Source organism: Otolemur garnettii, unplaced genomic scaffold (genome assembly GCF_000181295.1).
Source record: "Otolemur garnettii isolate 467f Iridium unplaced genomic scaffold, OtoGar3 scaffold00041, whole genome shotgun sequence".
Classification (NCBI taxonomy): domain Eukaryota; kingdom Metazoa; phylum Chordata; class Mammalia; order Primates; family Galagidae; genus Otolemur; species Otolemur garnettii.
In genome coordinates this window covers 2,303,064-2,308,532 of record NW_003852436.1, presented here as the reverse complement: position 1 = coordinate 2,308,532, position 5,469 = coordinate 2,303,064, and the positions used below count along the sequence as shown (strand labels likewise).

Genomic DNA, 5,469 nt, shown 5'->3' with positions numbered 1-5,469 from the left:
CCTAAGCAAGTTATTAACTTATCTCAGCCTCAGTTTCTTTATCTGTAAGATGGAGATCATCACACATATCTTAAAACAGTGTGGTCAGGTATATTATCCTAACATTTTGAGAAGCTGGGTCAAGAGGATCCCTTGAACCCAGGAGTCTGGGTCTACACTGAGCTATGATCACCTGTTATCCTAACACTTTGAGAAGCTGAGGCAGGAGGATCCCTTGAGCCCAGGAGTCTGGGTCTGCAGTGAGCTATGATCACATCACTGTGCTCCAACCTGGGTGACAGAGCAAGACATTGTCTCTTAAATAAAAAAAAAGAAAAAGAAAAGATTGTAGAGAGACATGAAATTATGTTTATAAAGAATCTGGGACAGAGAATGACGTATGATATGTATGCATCAATGTAAATATATATTGCTTAGTATAAACAAACAATTCCCTTTCCATGCTCAGTTGCATTCACCTAATATTTAATATGCCTCTATAATTATAATAACATGATATCTAAATTTGGACATGTCTAGAGTAAAGAAACCCTTATTAGCAAGAGGTATATAGCCATAGAGGAAATAATTTGAAGGATTAGTTCATTTCTTGTTTAATAAAGAGAGATAAAAAAAATAATGCAAGCCTGAAAGTGCTAACTTCAAAATGAGAAGTTCTAATATTATCATGGAAGAATTTCATTAAGTTCTAATAATCAACAAATATAAATTAATACACATCAAACCACATGCTAGGCAGGTTGAAGGAGAAAATATATGCTCTAATAACATTTTTACATCCTAAATTAATTTCCAGCAAATCATTTTTAAATAAAACACATTTTGTATTTGTATTTCTCATCATTCACTCTCTGTGAATTCCCTTCTGGTAAGAAACTGTTCAAGAAATACTGCTAAAGAATACTAAAACGCAGTGGAAACTCTGCTTTCTTTCAGATACATGCGTAAGTACCTCCATGTCAATACCCACTTTATTTGCTTATAAAAGGTTCTGTAGGTATTGGAATATTTAGTATTCCAATAATGAAAAGTCTCCCTCTTATTTCAACCAAAATTACTACCTTCTTTCCTTTCAGAAATGAAGTACATTTTTCACCAGTGCTCCTAGGACTGTCCACACGTGATTGTGGGCAAGTTGCTCAAGAACAAACCATTCACACCATGGTCTGGCTGAGCTGCGGTGGATGTTTCCAGGGCAGCTGACCCAGATCCTCTGAGTCCTGCACCACCTCCTGTGGTAGCTTGAGCTGGCTGTGCAGCTTTCTCCCTTTGTCTCATACTCACGTCCACCAACAAGAATGCTAATTCACCAGCTGCCCGACTTTACTGGTTCAAGAATAAGGGAAAAGACAGAACAGAAAGGAGGTGATGCTGAACAGCAGTTAATGTGGAGTTGAGGAAAGCTAAGAAAGACAACCAGATGCTGAAAAGGAGAAATGTCAGCTGGTTTCCTGATGATGATACTTCTCCACTCAGGAAAACTAAAACAAGCAGGGTACTATAAATTGGTCTGTGGATGCCATTGTCAAAGGTATAAACAACACCAATATGGAAAAGCAGCTCCAAGCTATTCAAGCTGCCAGGAAACTACTTTCTAGAACAGGGGTCCTCAAACTTTTTAAACAGGGGGCCAGTTCACTGTCCCTCAGACCATTAGAGGGCCAGACTGCGGGCCCAGGAAGAGTCGGCTGCTAAGCAGGACAGGCAGCAGCAGCAAAAACCCCCTGCGGGCCAGATAAATGTCCTAGACAGGCTGCATGTGGCCCATGGGCCGTAGTTTGAGGATGCCTGTTCTAGAGAAAAACAGCTTCCCTGTAAGGGTTAACAGAAATACTAAACTACATTGTAAGAGGAAGTGCTAGCCTAATTCAACTCCCACATGAAAAGGCCAGATAAAGAGACCAGTACTGGTAAGAAAACCGGATAGAACTAGCTACATTGTACAAGACTTAGACGGAAACGCAGAGCACAGCGCAGGGCCCCTCCCCTCAGGACAGCATAACCCCTCCGCCCTCCCCTCACATTTTAAACCTATCATAGGCCAAAGACTACATTCCTAGCCTTATATAGACTCAGCTTCATAAAGTAACAACTCCCCCTCAACTAACCCTATATAAGATTGTACCGATCCCAAATAAACAGCTTCGGCTCAGCCTTCTCCCTATACTGTATGAGTGGTTGTGTGATTGTGTCCACCCTTTCCTTCTCCCTCTCATACGCCCATCACTAACTCCCTGACACCGCCCCCGGTCAAGCAGTGTCAAGTGGAGGTCCCACTGAGATCGGTGTAGCTCTGGGAACCGGGAGCGAAACAGTCTTCGGACCGCGGAGGCCGCGCGCATAAGTCCGCAATCGGGTAAGTGCACTACCCCCCATACATAGTCCTAGAGAGACGTCTAACGACCCCAGTGCCCGGGGTGGGTGGACAACAAGGGAAACTAACAGTCAGCCTTAAGGCGCTGCTGAAGCAGCATGGAATAAAAGTCCATAATTCCACCTTGCAGGACTTTATAAGCTTAGTGCAGGAGAGCAGTCCGTGGTTTGCTTTTGGAGGGGCTTTGAACCCCAGGGATTGGGAATAAGTCAGACATGATCTCACAGAGCACTTGAAGAAAAAGGGACCAAAAGACTTTCCCACTTGGGTGTTCTCCCTGTGGAGAGCAATTAGAGATGCCCTTCTGGGTCCCACTCAAGTAGCTCACCAGGAGTTAGAACAACTAAGACAGGACCTAGAAAAGGTCCAGGCAGAGAGTAAGGAGGAGGAACTCCCTAAGGGAGTCGAAGGTGGGGAAACAACACAAGAAAAGCCAGAGGGAGGCCCGGGTCTGTATCCAGACCTGGACCTGTTGCAGCTGCGGGAAACAGCGGGAGAGGAGGAGGAGATGGAAGAGCAGATTCTAGAACAAATAGAAAGGTTACAATTAAAATTGTCTGGGCGGGTGAAACCCCCTCCCCCACAGTACCCGAGCAACCCATTTTTACCATTAGGAGACCCGCCGGATCCCCCAAGTACAAATCAGGGGAACATGGCCCTATGGACAGATCCGTATGAGGATCATACCAAGTCAACAGAAGTCTCAGGGGGAGTGAAATTCATAGCCCCCGTGATTGAGCAGAATCAGCAAAGGTATCATCAGTCTATACCCATAAAAGAATTCAAACAGTTGAAGGAGGCTGTGTCCATGTATGGTCCACAGTCGGCCCTAGTGAGATCTATCCTAGAGGGATACAGATATCAAAATTTAACCCCTTGGGATTGGAAGCAATTGATTAGGGCAGGGCTTTCAGGAGGAGACTATCTCTTGTGGAGAGCTGACTATGAGGATGCATGTAGGCAGACTGTGGCCATGAACGCACGGTCAGGCCAGCCCCACATAGACCTGGATATGCTCTCGAGTCGAGGACAGTATGAGACCTTCCAGGTCCAAGTAGGATATGCAGCAGGGACATATGCTCAGATCGCCACTGCGGCTCTAGCAGCCTGGGGGCGCATTCCAAATAAGGAAGTAGGAGGAATGTTGTCTAAAGTGATGCAGGGAGGAAATGAAACGTTTGCACAGTTCGTGGACAGGTTATTCCAGACAGCCAATAAGTTGTTTGGAGGTCATAAAGAGGCCTTGCCCATTATAAAGCAGTTAGCCTTTGAAAACGCTAACAAGGGCTTGCCAGGATATCCTCAGACCACATAAGCATAGAGAAATCACTGACTACCTGAGGCTTTGCAGAGATGTAACAGAAGCGCAGCAAATAGGGCTAGCCATAGCTGGCGCGCTACAAGGTAAAGGGAACTGCTATAACTGTGGCAAGTCAGGACATTTTAAAAAGGAATGTAAGGGAAGAGGCCCGGGACAGAAATCTCCAGGCATCTGTCCACGATGCAGAAAAGGGCCCCATTGGGCTAGAGAATGCAGATCAACTTCAGATATAGATGGAAAGCCACTGACCTCAACCCAGTCAGGAAACGGGAAGAGGGCCCAGCCCCGGGCCCGTCACAAACCAGACAAGCTTTCCGGGCACTCCAGACATCCCTGAACCCACAGTGGTACCCTCAGGGAACAAGCTATCTATCAAGCAGCTTGTCCGAGCCACCCCAAACAGCGCCGGCTTGGACCTTTCCTCCAGAAAAAGAGTAATTCTAACCCCAGACATGGGAGTGCAGCCAATTGGCACAGGAGTATATGGACCACTCCCATGTACATGTGTAGCACTCCTGTTAGGAAGAAGCAGCACAGTCTTAAAAGGATTATTTGTGGTCCCAGGCATCATAGATGCAGACTATAAAGGGGAAATACAAATCTTAGCACACAGCCCCAGGGGTATTACAGTAATCCCGGAAGGAACACGGCTTGTACAGTTGGTGCTACTTCCCATATTTAAGACTAACAACCCCGTGTTGCAACCACAAAGGGAAGGGGGGTTTGGTTCCACAGGAACTGCTGCCTTCATGGTTGCATCATTAACAGATAGACCTATGAAACGACTAAAAGTTCAAGGAAAGTACATGCAAGGCATTTTAGACACTGGAGCAGATGTGTCTGTGATATCTGTGGGCTCATGGCCACAAAAATGGCCTGTAGATAGACCAGCTACCTCAATTATGGGAGTTGGAGGCTTGTCACAACCTTTCAGGTCAGCAACAATATTGCACTGGGAGGATGAGGAAGGTGCCACTGGAGAATTCCAACCGTATGTGATGCAATATCTTCCCTTAAATCTATGGGGGAGAGATGTACTTAGCCAATTGAACCTGGTACTCACTAACGAGCTGCCTTTTTGCTTGGGGCCACTGAAGAAGGGGCAATTCCCCCTCAAAAAATAACGTGGAAAGAAACCATGCCTGTCTGGGTACCTCAGTGGCCCCTCACCCAAGAAAAACTCCAGGCAGCTCAACAATTAGTGCAGGAACAATTAGAATTAGAACACCTAGAGCCTACCACATCACCATAGAACACTCCCATTTTTGTTATAAAAAAGAAGTCAGGAAAATGGAGGCTCTTGCTGGACCTCAGTGCGGTTAACAACCGTATAGTAACTATGGGAGCGCTGCAACCAGGACTTCCTAGTCCAGCAGCAATTCCTTCTTCATGGCACATATTGATTATAGATTTAAAGGATTGCTTCTTTACCATACCGTTACATCCTAAGAACAGGGAAAAGTTTGCATTTTCGGTGCGGCTATTAACCATGCAGCACCAAACCAGAGGTACCAGTGGAAGTACTTGCCTCAAGGCATGGCCAACAGTCCAACCATGTGCCAGTCATATGTCCATATTGCCATACAACCGCTTAGGGAAAGCCTTTCAGAAAGAGGCAACAGGGTAATGGTAATCCATTATATGGATGATATCCTACTAGCTGCAGACAATAAGGAGGAACTTTTAAAATGCTATGACCAGCTCCAAGTATTGCTAAAAGGAGCAAAACTCCAAATAGCTCCTGAGAAGGTCCAAGTCACAGAGCCTTATCAGT

General features: G+C 45.5%; 1 pseudogene; it reads left to right on the top strand.

The window, feature by feature from the left end:
* Positions 1-940: 940 nt before the first annotated feature.
* The window catches only part of LOC105887022, a 9,553-nt pseudogene continuing 5,024 nt past the window's right edge, over positions 941-5,469 (top strand).